This window comes from Balaenoptera physalus (assembly GCF_965194825.1).
Source record: "Balaenoptera physalus genome assembly, chromosome: 17".
NCBI lineage: Eukaryota > Metazoa > Chordata > Mammalia > Artiodactyla > Balaenopteridae > Balaenoptera > Balaenoptera physalus.
In genome coordinates this window covers 52,514,657-52,540,730 of record NC_138895.1, presented here as the reverse complement: position 1 = coordinate 52,540,730, position 26,074 = coordinate 52,514,657, and the positions used below count along the sequence as shown (strand labels likewise).

General features: G+C 40.3%; 1 long non-coding RNA gene across 2 annotated transcripts in view; it reads left to right on the top strand.

Moving 5' to 3' along the window:
• The window catches only part of LOC309647221, a 46,781-nt gene extending 24,972 nt beyond the window's left edge, over window positions 1-21,809 (top strand). Inside the window, exons 1-2 of one of the 2 annotated variants that reach the window (XR_014255860.1) lie at window positions 3,695-4,784; window positions 5,341-21,809. This is a non-coding gene — a long non-coding RNA (uncharacterized lncRNA). Of the gene's footprint in view, window positions 1-3,694; window positions 4,785-5,340 lie in introns of those variants that run through there. The other variant, XR_014255859.1, reaches the window with a different exon arrangement.
• Window positions 21,810-26,074: the final 4,265 nt, after the last annotated feature.

The window sequence follows — 26,074 nt, the reverse complement described above, 5'->3', positions numbered from 1 at the left end:
AAGACAAAGGGCTAACAGAAGAGCTTAAGCCAATCTAATGGACCCCCCTCTCCTGCCCTGGTTCCAGGACAATAGGCACCAATACCTATTGTAGTCGACTGACAAGTGTCCTCCCAAAATTAATGTACACCCAGAACCTTAGAATGTGAACTTATTTGTAAATAGGATCTTTGCAGATGTAATTAGGTTAAGAAGACACCATGCTGGATTAGGGTAGGCTCTAAATCCAATGATTGGTGTCCTTATAGGAGGAGAGAACACACAGGGACACGTGGACAGAAGACCAAGTGAAGATGGAGGCAGAGATTGGAGTGATATAGCTACAAACCAAGGAATTCCAAAGATTGCCAGGAGCCATCAATCAAGGATTGCTGGGAGCCATCAAATACAATGGCTAATCCACCAGCCTTGTATTTGGGGGTATCTTTGTGAAAATTGTTTAGACTCTCACCTACTTATTCAGTACTATTTAGCTTTTTAAATTACTTTGATAGGGACAAAAAAAAGTTTATTTTAAAGACAAAGCAAGGAAGGAGTCTTCCCTAGAGCCTTCAGAGCATGGCCCTGATGACACCTTGACTTCTGACTTTCAACTTCCAGAACTGTGAGAGAACAGATTTCCATTGTTTTAAGCCACCCAGTTTGTGGTAGTTTGTTACCCGAGCCCTAAGGAAACTAATACATCTGTCCTTAGGCAGAATTGGAAGACTATATTCTGGAAAAACTGAAGAGTCCCAGAGAAAAGCCCTACAAATATTGACATTTAGGAGTTTCACACATACAAGGAAAAAACTGTCTAACTGTCAAATGAACCAACAGTGAAGCCTAATTCCCACCTGCTCACTAGCACAAATCAATCTTCAAATCAGATCCTTAGTGCCTCACTCTTAAATAGGAATGGATAGCCAAGAATCATCAGTCATTCAAGGAAATTCTCCAGTACCTAAGCCAGAGACTACAACTGTCCCCAATATTCATTCTTCTCCTTTTTCTTTTGGTAATAGAGCCTCTTGAATTTTTGCTGGACATGTGACTGTTCAGTTAAAGACTGTTTCCTAGCTCCCCTTTGTGCTAAAGCGGTCAGCGGGATATGAAAAGAGAGGCGTTGCTCCTTCCAATGTATGTCCTTAAAAGAAAGCTGCTTGGTGTTCCTCTCTTCTTTTCCTCTTCCTTCAGGCTGGAACATGGACTTACTGGTGGTGAGCCAGTTTCAACCACGCAGAAAAGAAAACTACCTTAGAGGATTTGGGAGTAACATGGTAGAAGGGTCCCTGGATGACCCTTTGGAGCAGAGCTACACACCCTCCTGGACTGTTAAATGAGAGAAAAATAAATTTCTATTTTCCTTGAGCCTTTGTATTCATGGTTATTTTTGTTACAATAATTTAGCCTCTCACCCAAGAATTCGTTATTATTCAGCTCATAAAAATTACTTTGATAGAAGTAAAATTTCATTTTTAAAAACAAATTTGATTTAAAAATTTTTTTTAAATAAAAGATGAGCCTGGTCTCTCCTACCTTCAAATACTAGTGTGTCCCTTCAGTTTCTAGATAATAATACCTGAGTCTTCAACCTGCTTGACCCCAGGAAATCTTACCTTCCAAAAGATTACTTCCCAGGTGTTTCTAAAAGTCCCTAAAGATGCTTGTATCTTCTGCCATAATTGGAACATAGCAGGAGGGCAATAAGTATTTGTTAAATGAATGAAAAATATTATTTGATTCACAAAAATTGACTTGACACTATGCACAACTTTTTAAAAAAATAGAAATTCTTTCTTAGAGTTGTTTTAAGTTCACAGCAACATAATAGAGAGTACAGAAATTTCTCGTATTATACCCCTGCTCCCACACATGTATAGCCTCCCCCATTATCCACATCCCACAGAGTGGTACAAACTGATGACCCTGCACTGACACATCATTATCACCCAAAGTCCACAGTTTAGAGTGGGATCCTCTCTTGGTGTTGTACATTGTATGGGTTTTGACAAATGTATAATGACAAGTATCCACCATTATAATATCACACAGAATAGTTTCACTGTCCTAAAAATCCTGTACTCTATTTATCCCTCTCTTTCCTCTAACCCCTGTGCCTATCTTTTTAATATCATGAATTTTGGGAAAATGAAATTCACTTGATTTTTTTCTATTCAGTTTGCAACACATTTTATTTCTCAAGCAATTTCAGTGTTAAACAAATGAGACAAAGTTATAATTTGGTGACTTTGGATTGTATTCTGGGGAAAAATTTTTTTACTGTATTTTTAAAAATAAACTTAATATTTTGTATTTTCATTTAAACATTGCTTGGAGGGAAGACAGTTTTATAATAAAAGGCATGGTTAGGGTTCTTATTCTTGTATATTAGAAGAAAATTAATGTAATGGTGAAAATGTGTTCACCAAGTAGTTTTCCACTCTAAGCAAATTATTTTGTATAGTTGCATGACATCATACATGAGAGTTAAGTTTTTAAATTATCATGGAAAATAAAACTTTTAATTAATTGAATTTTTAATTGAAATGACTTTGAAGGTGCCAGTTTGAAGACTGGGCTTGTAACTAAGCAGAACCCCATGGGGCCTTCCTGGGACAGACCCCTCCCCCATGCCCTCTGCTTTAGCACCTCTCTGAAGTACCTAGATAACAGTATATGATGCACATTTCCTGAGTTGTTTTACAGATGAGAAAACTCCCACCAAATGGAAGATGCTAACTACTTGATGACCATGAGCACATAGCCCCCAGGCCTCGGAGCCTAAGGACTGATAATGTTAATCCCTGTGACACTGCCCGGTTACCTCACAAGTGACCAATCAGAGAACTGTGCACAAGCTGATCGCATACCCTGCAACCCCCTTCCCTCACCTGTCCTTTAAAAATGCTTTCGGAACCCATAGGAGAGTTTGGGCTTGTTGAGCACTAGCAGTCCTGAACTCCTTGCTTGGTGCCCTGCAATAAACGCTGCACCATCCTTCACCACAACCCGGTGTCAGTAGATTGGCTTTACCACACGCAGGCAAGTGGACCTAAGTTTGGTTTTGTAACGGGATTGCTAGTTGTCCCCAATATCCATTTTCCTTGCTTACTTGGTATTAGAACATTCAGCTGGCAGGTAGCCACCCAGGATAAAGACAACATTTTCCAGCTGTGTTTATAGTTCATGTGGCCTGTGTGGCTAGGCTCTGGCTAATGGAATGTAAGAGTGAATGTCCTGTGGCAGCTGCTGGGAACCTCTCAAGAGAGACCTGGAGCTTGCCCTTGGCTCCTCTTCCTACAGGCCTTCCTGCATCCTGCTTTTGAAATATGGATGCCACATTGGACCCGAGGATGAGGGTCTGTATCAGTCAGGGTTCTCCAAAGAAACAGAACCAACAGGACCATCTATCCATATTTATATTTATACTTACTTAATCATCCACATGTTCAACAAATATTAATGAAGTATCTAGTACATCCAAGTTACTGTGTTAGGCTCACTATGGGCTACAAAATAAAAACCTTACCTTCACTGAGCCTGCGCGTCTGGAGCTTGTGCTCCGCAACAAGAGAGGCCGCGATAATGAGAGGCCCGCACACCGCGATGAAGAGTGGCCCCCACTTGCCGCAACTAGAGAAAGCCCTCGCACAGAAACGAAGACCCAACACAGCCACAAATAAATAAATAAATAAAATTAAAAAAAAAAAAAAACCTTACCTTCAAAGAATTTACTATTAGCATCAGAGTAGTATCAACAAATTCACATTAGTAATAGCCAGAACTATCCAAAGAGAAAGTTTTAGCATTATACTGTCTCTTAATTTTTCAAGTCCTTCACTAATATCTCTTAAAATACTACAAAATAGTATTACATTTACATTTATAGATTATATTATAAGATCTAATCTATAGAAATATAGCTGGCCATGAGTTTGGAAAATGCATTAATCAATGTGTTACATATCAGCATAGATTGTTCAATCCAGAACCACCAAGGAGTCAACAAGCAAAACACGTGGTTATGTAAAACCCTCAGGAAAACCTCTTACAGAAGGGGGCAAATGCCTCACAGATCTTTGTTCTTCTCATGAGAAGCAGATGGGATTAGCAGACCATGACTATTGTATACTGCTATTTACAGTATATTTTTCGTTGTCCCTTCCAAAAAAAAGAATAAGCTGTATATCTGCACTGAGGAAGAAAAACATGTAAGACCTACAAATTCCCTAAATCTCCTTTGTTTACAAATCCTGTTTTCTTGGTCTTTTGAGATATATACACATATTTTTATATTATATATGATTTACATATTATATATAGAATAATATATTATATGCATTATATATTATATATTGATATTTATATTATGTTATTATATAAATACAATATATATGTATTATAAATATTTCTTCATAAATAAATTAGGAGAAATTGATCTCTTAGAATCCCAAATAAAGTGAAATGAGGTTGTCATTGGTTGCTAGTATGTGCCAACAATTTCTACCCTAGGCAAAGTAATAAAAGGTAGGGGGGTGGGAATTCCCTGGCAGTCCAGTGGTTAGGACTCAGCGCTTTCACTGCTGTGGAACTAAGATCCCACAAGCCGAGTGGCGAGCCCCCCCCCAAAAAAAAAGCAGAGGAGGACAACATCCCAGCACCTCCCATCTGATTATCTCCACAGGCTTGGCTGTGGATGAAAGAAGATACCTCTATCCATCGCATAGCCAAGCAAGCCCTCCCAAATGGATCCAGAACAAATCAAGAATCTCACCTTTGGTGAAAGGTTGAAAGCATTATAGGTAAAAGAATCAAAATGCAATTTAATGGAGAGAGATGGGAGGCATACTTAATTTGGGAGGACCCCAAAACAACTTCATAAAAAATGCCTACTTTGTATTTTAAATTATATATTTAATCTTTTGTTTCCTTTATAAGATATGTCAGTAGTCAGTAATATGGGAAGAGTGTTAAATATAGTACCAATGTAAGAGGAACATAAGAGCTTGGATTCTGGAGCCAAACTGGGTTCAAATTCCAGTTCTACCACTTAATGACTGTATGGTCTTGGGAACCTCTTCTATAAAATGGACAGAATAATAGCACTCACGACATAAGGCTCTTCTGAAGAATATATAAATTAACATATATGCACTTAGAAAAGTACTTGGCACAGAGTAAAGATTATACAAAACCTCTTGCTGTTATAAATGCCTTGGCATCATTTGGGAAGTGGGATGTGGTATTCTGTGTTAGCTTGCTGTCAGTAAAGATAGATTGGAATTCTATCAAATTTTAAAACTCCCAGCAAAAGATTTATGACCCTTTCTCTTTTCCTACAATTTTTCTGGTATCCAGTCGCCTGCTATATTGCAGTTAGGCCTTGGAGGTAAATGAAGAGGGATACGAAGATTCTCCAGCAAAGACCCTCTTCTTAGGAAGAGAAAGCAAGAGAGCAAAGGTGTCATATCAGGTACGGTCTTATACATTCATGCTATTCCTGCCTCACTGCAATTGCTCCTTGTGCCACAAGCCATCAGAGGGTAACCAGTAACAGTAGTAGTAGTGGTAGTAGTAGGCATACCATTTGAGTGTGTGCCAGGCAATGGGCTAAGTGCTTTAAATACTTAATTTAAATTTAATTCTCACAAGAACAAGAATGCTATGATGTAGGTACTGTTACTGAGAGGGGATACCGCATGATGATTTTGACGGTGGGCTTTAGAGGTAGACTTGCCTGGGATTGTATCCTGGCCCCATCATTAGCTGGCTGTGTCATCTTGGGCAAATTACCTAACCTCTCTCACCCAGAGAATGAGGATAATGATAGTACTTATCTTACAGGGCTTTTGGGTGAGCATTTCATGAGTTAATACATATAATGTCCTCAGGTTTGGACTGGTTTAGAATGCGGCCTGTGAAAACAGGCTGCTTGGGTTTACAACTCAGCTCCATTACTTAGGAGCTAAGTGGCCCTGGGCAAGTTACCTAACTTATCAGTGCCTCGGATTCCTCCTCTGTAAAATGAATGTGGCCAGATGAGTACCTACCTCATAGAGGTTTTATGAGGATTAAATTGGTTATATCTGTAAAGTGCTTAGAGAAGGGTCTGGCAATATAAACTTCTCCCCCCTTCTCTCTCATCTCCTGGGATTCCAGCTACATGTGTTAAACCTATTCACTGTGTCCCATTTATCTTTTCCTCTCTTTTCTGTCTTTTTTAATCCCTTTTGGAGCTTAAGTCAGAATACTTTTTTCTGACCCTTCTTCCAGTTTGTTAAATCAAAAATAAATATTTACGTATACTTTGTTGTCTAAATAAAGAATTCTATGCGCTCTCAAAATAAAAAAATAAGTGAATAAGTGAGTAGACACTGTACATAGCATATATTTGATGCATGTTTGTTATGCTTATTAACCCCTATATAACACGAGAGGAAACTGAAACTTGGGGAGGTCAAATAACGTTTCAAGGTTACACAGCTAGCGGGTGATGCAGCCGGTATTTAGACTCAGAGTCCAGAGCCTTAATTACTTTAATTATCATACTATGCTGCTATTGCCAGAAAACTAGTAGGACATTGCAGATGTTTGGTGATTTACCTTGTTCTTGAGGGTGGATAGCGGCTTTGTTATCTAGTATGTGTGTATATTTTAAGGGCTTTGTTGGGGGGGGTGTTGTCATTTCAACCTAATCCACCCTGCCTACATCATCCCTAATTTTGCTCAAAATACCTAACTCCCGATTAGAAAGCCTAATTCTTATCTATCATTCTGCATATGCAATCAGTGGGAACTCCCCACCCAGAAGAGAAGAGCAGCGAAACTAACAATTCTCGGGCAAGCAGCCTGTGATTCCAGAATTAACCTCATGCTGCTGCCATCATGAGCCCTTGGGCTGAGATGTGGCTCTGGCAGAGGAAATGAATGAATCACCATTAGGTTTTTTTGTTAGTCTTTAGCTGTTTGGAGCAGCACCACTTTAAATAATTAATGAAATTTGAAGGAAAAAAAAAAAAAGAATTAGTGATTTCTTTCTTTGCTGATAAAGCCAGGATGTATCAATATTAACTAGTTGAGAAAGAAGAGAGGAAAAACTTACAGATGATTTTCTAGGAACAGTTCTGCTTAACTAAAAGGCTCAGATAGCAGGAAACCAGATATAAAACTGGAATGGCAGACTATAAAGTATAATTATTATTTTGTTCAACCATCCACTTGCCATCAAATACACACATATACACAAACATTATTCTTTTTACAGTAAGTTCAATGATTTCATTCTGTCTCTCCAACCATTAACTTTTTTTTCCAGTTTATTCTTCCCCTAAAATATCATCTATTCTAGGGCTTCCCTGGTGGCTCAGTAGCTGGGAATCCACCTGCCAATGCAGGGGACACAGATTCGAGCCCTGGTCCCGGACGATCCCACATGCCGCGGAGCTACTGAGCCTGCGAGCCGCAACTACTGAGACTGCAAGCCACTGCTACTGAGCCTGTGAGCCACAGCTACTGAGGCCCATGCGCCTAGAGCCTGTGCTCCGCAACAAGAGAAGCCACCGCGATGAGAAGCCCGCACACCGCAACGAAGAGTAACCCCCGCTCGCCACGGCTGGAGAGGGCCCACGTGCAGCAACGGGGACCCAACATAGCCAAAAATGAATAAATAAAATAAATAAATTTTTTAAAAAATATCTATTCTATCAGTTTTGATGACCACATCTATAGGTGACACCTGAATTTTCATGTCTTGTGTCTCACATTTGTAACTACTTCTTAGAAATATCTGCATGCTTATCTTGCCATCAGCCCAAATCAAATATATTTAAAAGTAAACATAATTCCACTTCTATCTAGGATGGAGAGAGCTGAAAAGAATATTGTTTCCACCTTAATAAAAAGAAAAAGCAGGTCAATCAACATAATCATACCTTTTCTTAAGCCCATCAAACAGCTGATATCACAGGGCAAAAAAAGTACATTGAAATCCAAAGAAAGACAGAAACTTCCAAGGAGAGAGAGGTCGAGAACACAGGCTCACTCGTGGCAGAGCACAAAAGGGAGAAACTCCAGGTTCAGCACAAGCAGGTAAGAAGGCTACAACTAATTTTTTAATGAATTGCTAAAGGCTGAGTGTGGGCTAGTGAGAGAGTTTAGAACCCCTGGGAGCTGCAGACACAGGGGGAGATCACACCCACCTGCAGGTTCTTCTCCATGAATATCCACTGACTGTATCAATATATGCGTAGTGGAGAGTACATGGTGTCTGAACAGGGCCATTCTGTAGGGACAGGAAACATTTACAGATGAACATCAGTGAAACCACGGCGGGGGAAAAAAGTCACAGAGGACTACACACAGCTTGAATATCATGCGCACACATGTGCTTATGTTTGGGAAGGAAACTAGACGAGGCAGGAGGGGGACAGGAGTTCTCAATTTGCCTTGGAGATGAAAGGTTTTAGGTATCAACTATAGTGTGGCTTTTTTCCAACAATTTCCTATCATGAGGCTTGGCAGTTGTTAGTACCACGATGGGAAGATGTAGAGGAAGCAGTGTGAAATCAAGACTGAGAAACGGGGGGACTTCTCTGGTGGCGCAGTGGTTAAGACTCTGCGCTCCTAATGCAGGGGGCCCGGGTTCCATCCCTGGTCAGGGAACTAGATCCCATGTGCATGCCACAACTAAGAGTTCGCATGCCGGAACTAAAGAGCCTGAGAGCCGCAACTAAGGAGCCCACTTGCAGCAGCAACTAAGACCCGACACAACCAAATAAATAAATAAACAAATAAAATCATTTTTAAAAAGACTGAGAAACGGTTGAGACGAAAGACAAAGTGTGGCAGCTTTTCTATGTGGCTGTTCCCTTCTCAAAAAAAGCCTTATCCATCACCCCTACCCACTCCACTTGCTTCCTTAGGTTTACATGTCAATTTCTGCCTGCACTTCTGCTGCCAAGGGTATGTTTATGAAGTTCTTATCTTATTACCTGCAATATGGACCATCTCTTTTTCCCTTGTCTGACTGCCCCTTGGGTTTTTCTCCCTCCACAGTGAGTGAGGGCAGGGCACTAAATAAGAGCCCAGGAGAGTATCCCCAGGTTTGCCTTATCTGGCTGATGGCTGTCTCTGAACCAGATGCCATCTTTTACTGACACTGGACACGGGTATGGGTCTCCCATTTCTGAGATAGCACAGTGTCATATGCCCTGTTTTCTTTTGTTCACTTAGAGAGCTGATTCTACCACTCAAGTCACTTCGTTTTAATAACTTCCAAACCTTTTCCACATTCTAAAGTCAAAATTTTGTGCTGCCCGTGTTAACCACTGGATTCAATTAGCAGCTTTGTTTTAAAAACAAGGCTACAAAAATCCTCTATGTTAAAATAGAATTGGTCTTTGGGGAAGATGAGCTCTAAGAAAAATGTGTTTGGAGTTTAATCACACCGCCAACAAAATAATTTAAAAGTCATTTGAATTACAAGTAATCAAAAACATACCATTGCTCACCAAACCTAAATGGCTACATGAACCTCTACCTGTAGGGAAGAATGGAGCAATTGTGGTAGAAAGAGAATAAAGAATTGGAACATATGTTTCTTTGGTTTAACCTCAGACATAGGGAAAATTTGATTTGAAGGAAAATGTATGTAAGTTTCTCACTATGCTGCAGTCACACATTGGATTTCAGTGCGCGCTGGGGAAAAAGGTGCATTTTGACCCATTTCAGTTCATTCTCAGGACTAGACACGGCATGATTTGGAGGTAACTAGAAAGATCTCATACACCAAAATAATCTTTTTTATACCTTGGGACAAAAATATATCAGAATAACCCCCAGAGAGTATCTTCCTAGAATTTCCTGACTGGTAAGTTTTGGCCTCATCACCTGTCATATGGACTATGGCTTTTCTTTTAATTAATTAATTAATTTTGTCTCTAATTTCCCCTCCTTTCTGAGTCTTGTTATCTCATCTCAGGCAGTCAGTCACTTATATTTCAGCATGGCTTTGTTCTGCAGTGAAAAAATTTCAGGATATAAATTATCCAGAGTGACAGGAGTACAGTCTGGCTATTTAAACCAGTTTGATGCTTCTTAACTCATTAAACCCAAGTTTAACAGACTGTTACTCAAAATTCACTGCCAGGTCAGTTGGTGATTCAGCTCAGTTCTAGCCACTACGCACTGTCCTTGGTCCCAAATGAAAACAGCTTTCTCTCTGCAACTTCCAGATACTGATTGAACAGTTCTCTTTGGATTCTATCCTAAACCTCTTTATCAAATTTCTAATCTCAGGAGCCCTAGGCCTATTCAGGTGAAGTGATTTAAGCTGCTGCTTCTTCCTTCTAAGCCTTTTCTAGATAACTTATCTGTATAAAGCTAATGTACTTCTCCCACTGGACTCTCCTAGCATCCTTCCTGCTCTGGTTCCTCATGCCTCTGGAACTTTCCCCAAGTGTCTCTTTAAGTAACTTCTACCTTTCACTTTATCCATCTTTTCCTCTCATAGTTTTACCTCCAGGACTTCCAGAACCTTCATCCTATCCCTCTTGATAAAACATAAAGCCCATTTACATTTCAGTTACTCTTGCTCCCATATGAACAAGAGCACTATATCCTTAAATCCACACATTCACTGGGGAAGGGTTATCTTTTTTTAGTCACAAGTTTAATCATCAAAAATCTTGTTAGCCAAGACTGCTTTACATTTTGCACCTGATTAAGACAGGAAGACCCTATTGTAGGGCACAGACTAGGACCTGGATGCAGAGATGGTTAGGAACCACATGGAAGATTACAGTAATTCATTAAGGCTCCAGATAGAATACAGCTCCAAAATTTGGGGATGAGGTCAAGGAAAGGTTAGCTTCTGATATTCAAACTAAAAAAATTGGATAGGACTGCATCTGCAAAAATGACTCACTTTCAGTGATTTAAAAACATGTCCCGAATGGAGCCATTGTCTCTTAGTCCAATTAAGAAAGTCACTGGGTTTCTCAAAAAACTGTAGTCCACTCGGTGATATTGTCAAATGCCTCAGATTCTTGTTGTGCTGTCATAACAGGAGGATTGGAAGTCGGCCTCAGACCTAAGAAAAGGAAGGCAAGAGAGCAAGCTGATATTAGTCTTACCCAGCATCCCCAGATGGAAGGACACTTTGGCTTCAGAGGACCAATGTCAATTATTCAGTTAGACTATACCTAGAATAGAGCAGGGGCAAGGTACACTTAATTTTATAAAAATAGCCAGTAATTACATCTAACTATTTTTGTTGTTATTATTTTCACCAAGTGTTGCAGTAGGCAGAGAGAACTAGGAAGAGGAGCGGATAAGAATGTCATGGATGAGGAAAATAATGTACATTTAGTGCCAGATAGGAAAATAAATTGCTGAATGGAAGTTTCACAAGAGATGCAGCTCAGGAGTGGGTGAACAGAAAGAAAGACTCGGAGAAAGGCAAGGCTGACCTACTGATAAGAGAAAGTTAGGATGAGGCATAATCACAAGGGAGTGCATTTATAGATAACACCTGAATCTAAATGCCTGCATGAAGAGGAAAATTGGGAGAAGATGTCCCATGTGGAGCTTGCCATAGTAAGCATTTTTTTCCCAATGAAGTTGATATTTTGTAACATCAAGCAATTGAGGGGTAAGCATTTAGAACCAAAGTAGAAGATAGGGAATAGCATTTGATTAGTTGGATGTATTAAATCAGCTATCAAGACAGATTGCATAAATGCTGCTAGAACTGTTACTTAATATAAGAAATAAGTTCAGGGTTTCCCCAATTTTAGTCTTTGGGAACTGCCTTTATCATCTTGGCCATATCCTCATACCACTTATACTCTGTTTAATGTAATTCTTTAAAACAATTTTTTTCACACTTTAGCTTCATCCTAAACAATAGTATCTATGACCCCATGAGTTTGATAAGCTAGTTACATCTTTTTCTAACATATATTAACGTAAATGTATAACCTTAAAAGTTCTTCATCTGTGTGACAGAAGAAATCAACCTGTGTATTGTACAAGTGGTGATACACAGATCCCATTCTGAGAAACCCTAAGGTATATCAATATATTGTTTGTCTACAGGAATGTTGTGGTTTGGTGTGTAAGAAAGTAAGTACTAAATGCACTTAGAACTCACTTTTTCTTCAGGTTCCTTCCCTTTTGAGAGGAAAAAGGAGGAAAAATATAGCATCATTAATTCCCTCCTACTTGGGTGGCTCAGGGACTTATTTTTAAGTTTTTGAAACAACTGATTACTCAAAGTGTAAGCCAGGTGGTAGCCATTTGTAAGAGGGCTTTAGATTAATAGAAGAGCAAGCTCTCCCCTGGTATGGAAGGAAGTGTACGTAGAGAGGCAGATGGAGTGATTGATTGCTCCTGGATACACTGAATATGCTTTTATTCAGGCTACAACCCACCATAAAGAAAAGCTGTGGATGGGAATGAACAGTGTACCTGTTGAAAGACAGACCCTCTTTGGAGAAAATCAACTAACATTTATATTCAAGTACCCACATACTATGAAGAACAGGTAAAGATCCAGCCTACTTGGACCCGCTGCACACATCCTTACTGAGTTTCTACCAAAATGTAGCACCAACATTTTGTCTCCCAATTGGATTTACCACTAAGAGAGAGAAGTTGAAGCAAATAGCCAATGTTGGCATCTGGATAGATATAAATTCTGTAAATTCTGAAATTGGCATCCTAACTTATAAATCAGCCTCTTCTGAGTTAAGTTAGAATGAATGAGTTGCCCCTAAACTTGAACAATTTTGTAAGAAGTAAAAAAATAATTTTTCAACCTGCAAGGCTAAACATCTGTGGAGGCTCTACTAAGAAAATCATTCATAGCTGGGGCCCAGGTTGATCAGAAGGCTAGCCTATCTTTCTTTGAAACCTCAGTAGGTAAACGGGTACTAAAGACAAACTTAATCTCTGGTCCAGTTTTCCAAAGGCTGGCTCTGCTCGTTGGATAGCATTCTGAGCGGTTCCTATTACTCATCTCAAAGCTACATCTAACATCTTACTAATGGAGGCTCTGCCTTGATATTCAATGAAAGATATTCACTAATGGAGTATTTTAAGAAATGAAATGAGTTTATGTGGTGGGTAGAGTATTTTGAAACATAGCAAAGATTGGTTTGTGCTAGAAGCCTTCATTTGGTGAGAAGACTGGCTTCTTGTCACCAAACCATCTGCCTGTCTTCCATGGGCTATGCTGACCTTCTTGTTAAATTGTCTCTTGCTCACTTAGCTCATCAGTTAACAATCTCTGTTAATTAGATGCTAAGAGAACAAGGTGACGTCTAGGTAGCTAGGTAGCAGAATCCAGAACCAACTTCTAATTATACAGTACTGAAAACAAAGTCTTTATCACTAAATAAGCTCTGTCTGGAGCAGGCTAGTACATAAACTTTATTTCTTTTTACTTTTCTTTTAAGTGGTCACGCTGCGTTAACTTCACAAAAGTAGTTAGTGCTATAAAAGTCTTAGAAGAAAACACAGTGGTAAATCTTCATGACCTTGGGTTTGTCAATGGCTTCTTAGCTATGACACCAAAAGCATGAGCAATAGAGGAAAAAAATAGATAAATTGAACTTCATCAAAATTTAAAACTTTTGTGCATCAAAGGACATTGTCAAAAACTGAAAAAACCCACATAACTGGAGAGAAAATCTGCAAATCACATATCCAAGAGGGGACTTGTACCCAGAAAATACAAAGAACTCTTACAACTCAATAACGGAAAAATAAATAGCCCAATTAAAAAATGGGCAAAGCGATGTACAGATGATCTCTAACTTATGGTGATTTTTCGACTTTATGATACACATTCAATAGAACCCGTACTTTGAATTTCGAATTTTATTCTTTTCCTGGGGCTAGCTAGCGATATGCAATAGGATACTTTCATGATGCTGGGCACTGGCAGTGAGGTACAGCTCCCAGTCAGCCACGAGATCATGAGGGTAAACAACCGATACACTTCCAACCATTTTGTACCCATACAACCATTCTGTTTTTCATCTTCAGTAGAGTATTCAATAAGTTACATGAGGTATTCAGCAGTTTATTATAAGATAGGCTTTGTGTTAGATGATTTTGCCTAACTGTAAGCCAATGTAACTGTTCTGAGTATGTTTAAGGTAAGCTAGGCTGAATCATGTTCAGTAGGTTAGGTATATTAAATGCATTTTTAACTTATGATATTTTCACTTTACAATGGGTTTATTGGGACATAGCCCCACCAGAAGTCGAGGAAGATCTATATAGACTTTTCTCCAAAGAAGACATGCAAATAGTCTACAAGCACATGAAAAGATGCTCAACTTCATTAATCATTAGGGAAATGCAAGTCAAAACCACAATGAGATGCCAATTTACATCCCCTAGGATGGATATAATTTTTTTTTTTTATAAATTTATTTTTTTATTTTTGGCTGCGTTGGGTCTTCGCTGCTGTATGCGGGCTTTTCTCTAGTTGTGGCGAGCAGGAACTACTCTTTGTTGCGCTGCATAGGCTTCTCTTTGGGGTGGCTTCTCTTGTTGCAGAGCACAGGCTCTAGGCACGTGGGCTTCAGTAGTTGTGGCATGCAGGCTCAGTAGTTGTGGCACATAGGCTTAGTTGCTCCGCGGCATGTGGTATCTTCCCAGACCCAGGCTCGAACCCGTGTCCCCTGCATTGGCAGGCGGATTCTTAACCACTGTGCCATCAGGGAAGTCCGTAGGATGGATATAATTTTTAAAAAGGAAAACAAGTGTCGGTAAGGATGTGAACAAATTGGAACTCCTATACCTTGCTGATGGATAACTAAAATGGTGCAGCTGCTGTGGAAAATCGTGTGGTGGTTCCTCAAAAAGCTAAACATAAAATTACCATATGACTAGCAGATCCACTTCAAGGTATGTAGCCAAAAGAATTTAAAACAGGTACTCAAACAAACACTCTCACATAAATGTCTATGGCAGTACTATTCACAATAGCCCAAAGGTGAAAACAACCCAAATGTTCATCAATGAATAAGTGGATAAACAAAATGTAGTATACGAATACAGTGAAATACTATTCAGCCGTAAAAGAAATAACGTACCAATACCTGCTATGATGTAGATAAACATGGTGCTAGTTGAAGGAAGCAGACACAAAAGGTCACATACTGAATGATTCCATTTATATTAAATATCCAGAATAGGTAAATCCATAAAGACAAAAAGCATATTGGTGCTTGCCCCAGACTGAAGGGAGGTAATGGCGAGTGACTGCTTAATGGGTATGGGTTTTCTTTTGGGGTGATGAAAATGTTTTGGAACTTGATAGAGGTGGTGGTTGCACAACATTGTGAATATACTAAATGCCAATGAATTGTACACTTCAAACTGGTCGATTTTATGTTATGTGAATTTAACCTCAGTTTAAAACCAAAAGCAGTTGATGATTGTTATTTAATGATCTGACATGGAAATTTGAAGCCAGAATCAACAGAATGCACCACTGTTATAGCCATGACTTTTGATGGAGTATACAGCCCATTGAATTGAAATAATTTTCTAAAGAACCATAAAAGGCTATCTTTTCAGGGGAATCCTTTTTATGAGTGTGTATGCTCAAAGTTTAGCTAATATCTGTTAAATAGCAGTATAAATTACTTAGCACTGTTTCCCCATAACTGATGGAGAATTGGTTCAGAACAAGTGACATTAATTTGAACACGACTGGCTATCCGAAGTGACTAGGAGATCCTGGGGAACTTGATAGTGTCAGGTGATGAAGCTGATAAGATACATGGCACTGCAGCTGACAGCTTAGAAACTATAGAAGTACATCTACTATTCTGAGGAGTACTAATTAGGACCAGGGGAAATCAACAGGAGAAGTGCTTTAGAAGAGCTGTACATCACTCTACTAAAAACAGGTGAATCTGCCAGGAGAGCAGGTTCTGTTCCCGGGGATACAGATTTGGGGTAGAAAAACTAAGAATCCTTACAGGGAAGATGTGCTTTCTACTGTATGGAAGTTAGTTTCATTAACTTACACACGAAGAAATGCTTTGATATGAGCCACCTGAACCTCTGATTAAAAGGGATTAACTTTAAATTTGCTCTTTCCTGTAACTGGCCTCATTTCCCAAACTGGTTAAAAATTATTATCACCCTAAGGATGATTCTTGAACTGTGTTACATGCACAGCTTGATAACATGCAAATGTTTCCATAACACTAAATTATCACCTCTCTTCCAACCGTTGGAAAAGTCGAGTTTACTTACCGAATTGAAAAAAGCTTATAATGATCACTACAGATGGAACAATCTCACCTAAAATAGCCAAGAAATAAAATGAAAAGTATGTTTATCCTTTGGGGTAGGGTGGGGGGTGTTTAGACTGAACCTCAAACCAAGTCTGGCATCAGTTAAGATGTTTTCTCGGCTGTAAGTATTCAGAAAATCAAACTAACAGTGGCTTAAACCAGTAGGGATTTATTTGTCTCACAGAATTAGAAGACAGGAGGTCAGATTTCCTGCTGAATGATGCCATCAAAGACCCTGGCCTTTTCTATCTTTCTATTCCATCCTACTTAGCCTCATACTTTGGACTCATGGTCACAGTATGGCTACCACCATACCAGATATCACATTCACATTTAAGACATAATGAAAGATGGATGAGTGCTGGGAGGAAGAAGGTGTCATCAGCCACATCTGCCCCTTTTTAGGAAAAAAAAAAGCTTTCCCGGAAGGCTCACAGAAGATCTCTGCTTATGCCATATTGGCCAGAACAGGTCACATGGCCAGACCTAACTGTAAGCCTGGTAGAAAGAAAATATTTAGCATTTCTAGCCTCCCTAGTGGAGGGTTGGGAATGGGGAAGAGGGCGGGGAATGGGTTTAGGCTGGTCTTATTTCATTGTTTGCCACACTTTTCCTTGTACAAACGTTAAAAAGATTCTTAGATGGAGAAATAAAATAACTGATTTTATGGCTAATAACAAGAACATGGACAATGTATGACTCCTTTTCCAACTCTCTTAATCTAGGAAGTGTGAAGATGCTTGTTTCCACTTCATTTCAGAAAAAAGGAAAACTGATCTTCTACCTTAAATGGCTTGTGGCCTTCCTTTTCAGGTCCTAAAAGATCTTCATGCATATTGACTCATTTGGTTTTCCTACATTTAAGAGAAAGACAGTGGAGACTGGGGATGAGGGGAAGATGAGAAACGAGCCACATGATCATTTACTCCCAAATTTAGAAATTTAAGGGGTCCTGGTTTGGAGTTCAGGATATTTTAGCCAAGTATTTTGTCTCTACTATTCTTCCTCCCTGTAAATGCCCAATTAAACACATACACTTACTCACACACACACACACACACATACAGATTATAAACAGTCACCACCAGCATAAGCGAAGGAAGAAATTACCTAAACCTTGGTCTGGGCAATGGAAGGCTGTGACCGAATACCCAATGCCAGGAAAGGAGGGAAATTATTATTTCCCTAGGGAATACAAATCTCTTTTAAGTTATCACACCTGAGAAATGGATTTATGCAGCAATATTTTAGGGAAGAGTGGTCAGATTTATGATGACATAAAATACATTCAATTTCCAAAAAAAATCCAGCTTCCTCTTTGTTATCCACAGAACCTATCTTACCCAACCAGGCAAAGTAAGCTTAACCTTGACAAATTGCCTCCCTGCAGGAAATGCTTGCATCAGCTGGCAGATTTTCCCAGCTACGGATTTGTAATGACTTTCTTAATTTTGAGGAACAGACTAAATGACTACATAAGGATCTGAATATGACCACCCACAAATCTTTCTGCTAACTGATTAGTATGAGTTATTATTAAGTGGGTTTTCCATGTTTCATAGGCATTTCCTGTGCTGGCGCATCCTTTGTGATGCTACATATTGCCTCTGACAAATGATTCAAAAATAAAATATGAGCTTCAAAGGAAATGAAGCCAACTGTGTGGTAGAATAGATTTCAAGGAAGAGTTTAATAACATCTTAGGGGGAAGAACTTTAAAAATACATTTTCTGAGGAAAAAAGATAGTAGTAGCTTTAAGGTTTGCACATTAATGGAAAAATAGGTTTTAGCAAAAGAACAAAAGTCTTCATAAAGTGCAATGTTTATAGGTTTAGCATTTGAGCTTTAATAACTTGGTTGCAATTGTGATAGGAATAATCTGTAAATATCACTGGAAAGGCAAAATACATTCTCTTCTCCCAGGTTGAAATGGACTTCTAATCTGCTAGCCAAAGGGCATAGTTTAACTATCTCTATGGCAACCATTTTTTTTCATTTATCTCAGCGTCTGAAGAAAGAACACGCTGTGTACAGCTGGGTAATGCAGTTGTTCCAGCCTTTAATAAATTTGCTTTTACATGCTGTTTACAGACTTCTATCGTATCTACAATCTTAGATAGTAAGGTTGAGAGATACACAGGGTCTTCATAAAGTTCTTCTACAGATATCTGGTTATATTAATTCCCTTTGGCAAACTCTTATAGTACAATGTTTTATATTTTGGAAAGTACATCTTAATCATTTCCATTTATCTTCCCAGTACCCGTAAGGATGGAGTAAGCTCCAGACGCGGAAACTGTTGGCTAATATTGAAGGCAGAAGAGTCTGCTGACCTTTCATAGACATTTTACAACAACGATCAGAGGCTGAGAAGACAGAAAATCATCTTGTCACAAATGCCATAATGAAGAAGGACAGCCAAAGTTGCAGGAGTGAGAATCTAATATTGGAACCGAGAGAAAGAAAGAGTTAGACCTACTAGCTTCCAAACTTGGAGAATAGTAATAGCTAGCCCATAAGTGGTGAGCTAAGAGTGCTGGGCACTGGAATAAGTATTTTACATACTTAATTGTCACTGAAATCTCACAAGATTCCTGTGAAGAAGATATTACCACCATTTTCAGATATGGAGAGGAGGCTTAGGGAAATTGCTCAGTAAAAGATCCCTTCTATGCTAGTCTCCACTATGATGATATATAACAAATGATAATCATTCACTTGGTCATACTTGATTTCATGCTGTAAGTATTTAATGGACAACTGCTTAGTGCTAGGTACTGTGCAAGTGATTAGGAAAACCAAAGTAAACAAGACCAGCATAAGCCCTCCCCTCGCAGGCCTAACTTGGTTAGTCTAATGTGGTGCAGAGTCCATGTTTAAGAAGTGATAATAGCTAATACTGGCATAGCATGTGTTTTATGCCAGGCACTAATTGTTTGACATATGTTATTTCACTTAATTCTCCCAACATCCCTACCACTTTACAGATGAAGAAACTCAGTCAAGGCTAGAGGTTGAGTAATTTACCCAGGGTTATACTCCTTGTGATTGGTAAAGTCAGGATTTGAACCCAAGCAGTCTAACTTGAGGGACCACGATCTTACTACTGTACTATTCTTTCTCTCTAAAATTACTTATTGAAATAGGTTGATTAGAGACCTCTCTCATTGACTGCCAGGCCTGTCCGTTAACTGTTGGATACATTTCGCTTAGAGACAGTCCGAATGAGAAAAGAATGAAAGAAATAACATCTACTCAGGATATAGGGAAGAGGGGTTTTTTCAGGGATGTGACAAAGCAGGTCAGGGAGCTGAGAATACAGCTGAGGATAAGACAAGCATGGTCTGTGCCCCCTTTGAGCTCTCAGAGAAGCGCTCAGAGATTTCAGAATGAGGGAACTTCCTGCCCTATGGGGTCCAGAAAGTTTTCTCTGAGGAAATGGTGCTTGAGAAAATCTGAAGAATTTGGGACAAGCCCTGAGGGCAGAAGGAACAAACTGTGGAAGTTTTGAGGCAGGAGAAAGCACAATGTGATCAAAGAACTGAGGGAAGTTCAGTTAGGTGAACGCAGAGATGGAGGAGGAGTGTGGCACAAGATGGAGGTGTGATGTTGATTGAGAGAGCAGACCGTGTTGAGAACCCTGGACTTTATTCTAATGGCAACAGTCAGCTATGGAAAAGCTTTTCAACACAGGAGAGTCATGGTGAAATTTGCTTTTTTAAAAAGATTACTTTGGCCAAACAGTATAGTACAAATTAGAAGAGGGAGAAATTTATGTAAAAAGACCTATTAGGAAGTCTTTGCTTCCTAATTCTACTTTGAGTGAAGTTTGGTGGAGGCTAGATTGCGGTGTTGACAGTGGGGATGAAGAGGAGAGGGAAGACTCGAAGATAATTAGAAGGTACTTAGGACTTAATTACTAATGGAAAGACAGGGAAGAGCCCGGGACATCCAAAAGTAGAAATCTAGCGTCTGGGTAATTATCAAACTAATTAGTGGAGCAATGCTGGCAAGTTGCAGGGCAGATAGGAGAAGCCGGAGGTTGCGTGTAGGATGCTGGTATGGCAGCTGGAGGAGAAGGCTGGGATTGATGCCTAGCATGACAGTAGGAAGAGGAATGTGGGTGGTTGTGGGGAGGGAGGCTCCTGAGGTTTCTTTGCCACTTTCAAAAACACTTCTTAAATATTTTACTAAAATTCACTTTAGCTCTCTGGTGCAGATTTACTGATGAAGGTAGAATTTGAGCAGATAATTTTAAAATGGAGAAAAGTTATTAGCCAATTCATATATTAAGATCCTGTTAATATTTTCTTCATCAACACAAATCAACTTTGAGCTGAAGTCTCCTTTACCTACTAAATCATCACTGGCAACATTAGTACTGGAAGGGCAGTGTCTAGTCTACCTGAACTTGCCTTATAGAAGTTTATTTGTAAGACTACTTTTGACTCTTGGAATATAATTTCTAATAGAATAAGTTACAAATCATGAATGAGTTCCCAAACCAGTTCATAAAAATTTATTTTAAGCCTTAATGTAGCTAGAATAAGAATCTATATAAATCATGTTGAAGAGATCCATCACATTTATTCAACAAGCTCAGTCTAGCATCTGTTAGATTCTGTTTATGTGCTGAGAAATCAACAATAAACAATACAAAGGTCTTTGCAGTCTAGTTGGAAATAAGGGGCTGAGGATAGGAGTTATGGCAACAAGGTTTTCTTTCCTCTTCTACCTTTACCCCTTTCTCATTTCTCTACCCCAAGAGTGGAAAGCAGAAACTGCCCAGGGAATGTGGGAGAGTGAAGTTTACTAAAGTAGAAATGTGATAGGCTTTCCTTCCTGCCCCTTCTCCCCTTCCCAGATGCTGCCGCAGATTCCCTTCCTTTGTGCTCCTTCTCCCTATGGAATCTCTCTTCCTTGACCAGCTGGGGCTAATCTGTGGATCAGTGGCAGGAATGTGCAGTAGGGCAGGGATTGAACAATGAGAAAAAATAATCTTTTTTTTTTAATTAATTAATTTCTTTTTGGCTGCATTGGGTCTTCGTTGGTGCCTGCAGGCTTTCTCTAGCTGTGGTGAGCAGGGGCTACTCTTCGTTGCAGTGCGCGGGCTTCTCATTGCAGTGGCTTCTCTTGTTGTGGAAGTATGGGCTGTAGGCGCGTGGGCTTCAGTAGTTGTGGCACGTAGGCTCAGTAGTTGTGGCACACGGGCTTAGTTGCTCCGTGGCACGTGGGATCTTCCCAGACCAGGGCTCGAACCTGTGTCTCCTGCATTGGCAGGCAGATTCTTAACCACTGCACCACCAGGGAAGTCCCAAAAAAATAGTCTTGAGAAAAGCAAGACAGACTTACAGATGGAAAGAGAAAGGGAAAGATATATTCCCAACAGGAAAAAAAAAGAGTCCCCATTGAAATCAGAAGAGGAGGCAGTTCATATGCAAGATACCCAAATCAATACAGGGCTTACCATTTTTTGTAGGATTCTCACTCAACTGTTTTTTTTTTTAAAGAAAATTAATTCTCTGAAAGGCAAGATTTACTTAAGAAAAATTTAATAGAGTTATTTCTAATGTAACTACCAAATGGTAATTTCCTAATGAATTAATTGGCTCAGAGCTATATGCTTGTTCTTAAAAAAACAGAAACTGACTATTGCTAACTTCAGCAGAAGAGGAATTTGTTGGAAAGGTAGAGGATAGGTCATAGATTGGATGGGAAGGCTAGACTCCAAGGCTGGAAATTTGAGAGGAGCCAGGGAAAGTTAGGGAGCAGGAACCAGGCCAAAGTCCCACCGCAGGAAGGGTCTGTTTGTGATGTCTCAATGGACATGACAGCCATTTTTGCCTTCTGCTGCTGCTGGATGCACCTCCATGTGTGAATTCAAAACTGTCCCTGTATAACAGTTTCACTAGTGCCAGGTTCAAAGCGCTGGGCAGAAACATCCAATTGGCTTTTCCCATAAGGGAATGCGGAGAGGGAACGTCTGGCTCCGTCACTTCCAGTAATCACACAGAATGGATTCCATCAGCGTAGATACTGGGCAGCCACAAAGAGGACAAATGCCCACTGCACCCTGCTTCTGATAATTTACTAAAGTGTTATTTTAATGAAAGGGTAGAATTTCAGCCAAGGATTTCAAAAGCATTTGCAAGGGCAGCAAAGAAATTCTGCCTAACGGTTACTTTCACTGGCTGACTCAAATAATAAACACCACCCAGGTCAACATTTGACTTTGATTCTTAGATCTTGAAGCACACATCTTTGTCAAGATTGCCACTTGCCTACTTGTGGCATTGTCTCATTAGAAACCCTCAGCTCTCTGAAGGTGTAGGTATATCCATTTTATATACCCATTTTACATATGACATGACTGAGTCTCAGGATAGTGTTTTGCCTATGATCACGTACTATAGGCCTAATTGGTTATTATGGAATATAAACAGATTTGGAGTAATTAATTTCTTCTACCTTATTTACTCCAATTTAAGTAAAACATGACTAGTAAAATTATTATTTTTTAAAATTATTTTTGTTAATTAATTAATTAATTTATTTTTGGCTGCGTTGGGTCTTCGTCGCTGCACGTGGGCCTTCTCTAGTTGCAGCAAGCGGGGGTTACTCTTCGTTGTGGTGCGCAGGCTTCTCGTTGAGGTGGCTTCTCTTGTTGCGGAGCACAGGCTCCAGGCGCGCGGGCTTCAGTAGTTGTGGCGCACGGGCTTAGTTGCCCCACAGCATGTGGGATCTTCCCGCACCAGGGCTCGAACCCGTGGCCCCTGCATTGGCAGGCGGATTCTTAACCACTGCGCCACCAGGGAAACCCCTGTAAAATTATTCTTTAAATATATATTTCCTCTAGGATTATTTCACATTTTTTCTTCATAAAATGAATGATAGTGATTTGAAAGTCCCTGATGGATGAATAGGACATTTCTTTGTTACAACAGAAATTGAGTCCATTAATTATAAATCAGAATAGATAATGCTATTCAAAGCTTCACATTTCACCTGGAAAGAATCTAATTAACAAGACTGCTTTTTATAAATTCATTTCTGACCTATTTCCTTAAAGAATTGAAACTAGACTCAAATATATTTGTTCTAGTTAGTTGTTGTATTTGAGTTTGAAACTTTTATATTTGCGATTCCATGTACAGTGATAACACAAGTAAGTTCAAATGAATTTTTTAATTAAAATTATGGATACTGAGAACAAAAGCTTTGAGGAATGTGTATTACCATCATGCCAAACTCAATATTTGGGCTTAAATTCCCTACAAATTCTAATTGTTGAAGGGAACTTTTTCACAAGTCTAACGTTGTGAAGTTTTGATTAAGGAATCCTTGGGGAAACGTTTCTTCATGAGGAAGTTCAAGGTGTTAAAGCCAACAAAAAGCTTCATAAATCATGCAAAGCAAGGCTTCCTGAACGTGTTAGCAGGACAACAACACCTCTGTACAGAGTTTCTATTTTATCCCTGCTAAGGTGAAGATAAAATTCCCTTTGAGGTAATTATGAATTCTGCAAAGTTTGTTCTCAGGTGCAAGGCATGCTGGGACCTCAGCAGCAAGAATAAGGTCTGGCCTGGCAACACAGGGGCTGTGGATGCTGGTAATTCTGCAGTGCTCTCAGAGGTGCTGTGGTTTAGCAAGCTCGAACAGCATTCAGGGGCTTATTAGTAGTTGGTCAGAGCATGGAGGGAGGGTTTCTGAGTGGTGGTTCAGTGTAGGAACCAGACAAGACACATACCAATGCATCCATTATGCCAGAAAGTAGGGCCTGGCCAGCAGGATCCAGCCACGGGGGAGGCCAATTTAGTAGGAACTAGTTAGGGTTCCGTGGCATTACTCACCACCAGGGCTCAGGGTGACCATAGAGAGAAAGGAGGATTGGGATCTACAACCAGACGCAGGGAGACATTGAGGGTCTAGGGAGTCTAACTGAATTCCAAGCCTCCCTTGTACTTCCTACCTCAGTTAGACACAGCAGAGGCAAGACTGGGATGTGTTTGGGGCGAGCATCAGGAGACCTGGAGTAGAGGAGCTAGGAAAGCAGAGGCAGTCAAAGTGAGTTAAGGTTGACATCAATCTCCTCTGTGCCCTTCTATCAACTCAGGAGTGACCTGTCCCATACTGTGGACTCCCAAGTCCTTCCTATTTTCTTCACCTTCTTGCCCATATCGAAATACTGATGTGGTTTATTTTGATATGATTGCTGATATGATTGCAACATACTGAGTGCTATTTGTTTTGATGGTTAAATGAACTGTATTAAGCATTTGGGGGACTTGCATCCCCAGAGCTCATTCTGAAGACGTCCCACCTCTAGCCCATGCTATGCGAGTGGTCAAGGGCAGATCTGCTGGCCAGGGCCTCTGACGTGACTCTGCCACAAAGGACTCTGCCCCCAAGTAAGTGATTCCCAACTAAGGGATTTCCCTCTCTCAGGAACTGAAGTTGAAAGACATAGAGGTAAGGAGCCAACTGATGCATCAAGAAAGCCATGCTGAATCAGGCTGGGGCAGCCGTTTGTGGACTTGAAGAGTTGAAGTTACAAAAAAGCAGCAATTACAAGCAAGGAGAAGCAGCCAGTTGGTAGAGAACAGGCAGAGCAGATGCAGGAGTCTCGTTTCCTTGTGGCTCTCCAACACCCAGCTCCAGAGTCCTGGCCATCTGGCTCAGCTGTACTGGGGCTCCTGTCCTTGGGTTTCTGTGAGATTCCTCCCCACAAACTTCTTGAACTGCCTTGGGGAAAATACTGTTCCTTGTAACAAAATGACCCTCAATCTATACACAACAAAACAAAACAAAAAATCAATGTATTAACCAATCCCTGTATTTTCAATCTTTGTGTTTAGTTGCAATAACGAGATGGTTTATTTAGTGGGGGCAGGACAGAGGGAACCACAAAATCATTCAGGCCTATTTTTGAAGCTGGCCCTAAGAGTTAACCTGACTCCCTCCTTTGTGTGGATGAGTTATGGGCATAAAGATCAGAAGACGTCTTCCCCTTTCACTGCAGCCAGCCTCCTCCCCGCTCCTTCACACACATGGGCATGTGTGTGGGCACCTGCCAGCGGCTGAGCTTGCCGTGGGTCACCCACCGGGACCTGCAGCGCACCCTACTCTGGCTCAGCACCTCTGCTGCTCACACCCACCTTTATATTTACCTGCCACTTGCCCTAAGATCCCTCGATATAATTTTTGTGCTTCCTGATCCCTTAATCTTTAGTGCCTAGTGAAATGCCTATCCTCAACTCTCTTATCTCCCTAGAGAATATTAGCCTAAACCTTATATATTATTTGATCTCTAGGTAATAGGTTTCTGATAAGCATTGCTGGAACAGTTTCTTTCATTCATAGTGACACATCTGAATGAGGGATCACAGATTTATTTTGAAAACAGTCCTGCTGTGTTTCTACTCACCCAGGCAACATGCCAGAACCAGCGGCTTCGGGTGGTCATCATTCACCTCTGGAGGCTTCTTCCTCCCCAGCAGGAAGCTAGGCCCTTTCCCTTGGGAGAGGCTGTAGTATCCTCTCAGGCATCAAAATGTACTGCAATGTCTTGTTTTCACAAGTCCATCTCCTTTAAGACTGTGCTCCTGGGCTTCCCTGGTGGCACAGTGGTTAAGAATCTGCCTGCCAGCGCAGGACACGGGTTCGATCCCTGGTCCGGGAAGACCCCACATGCCGCGGAGCAACTAAGCCCGTGCGCTACAACTACTGAGACTGTGCTCTAGAGCCCACGAGCCACAACTACTGAGCCCAC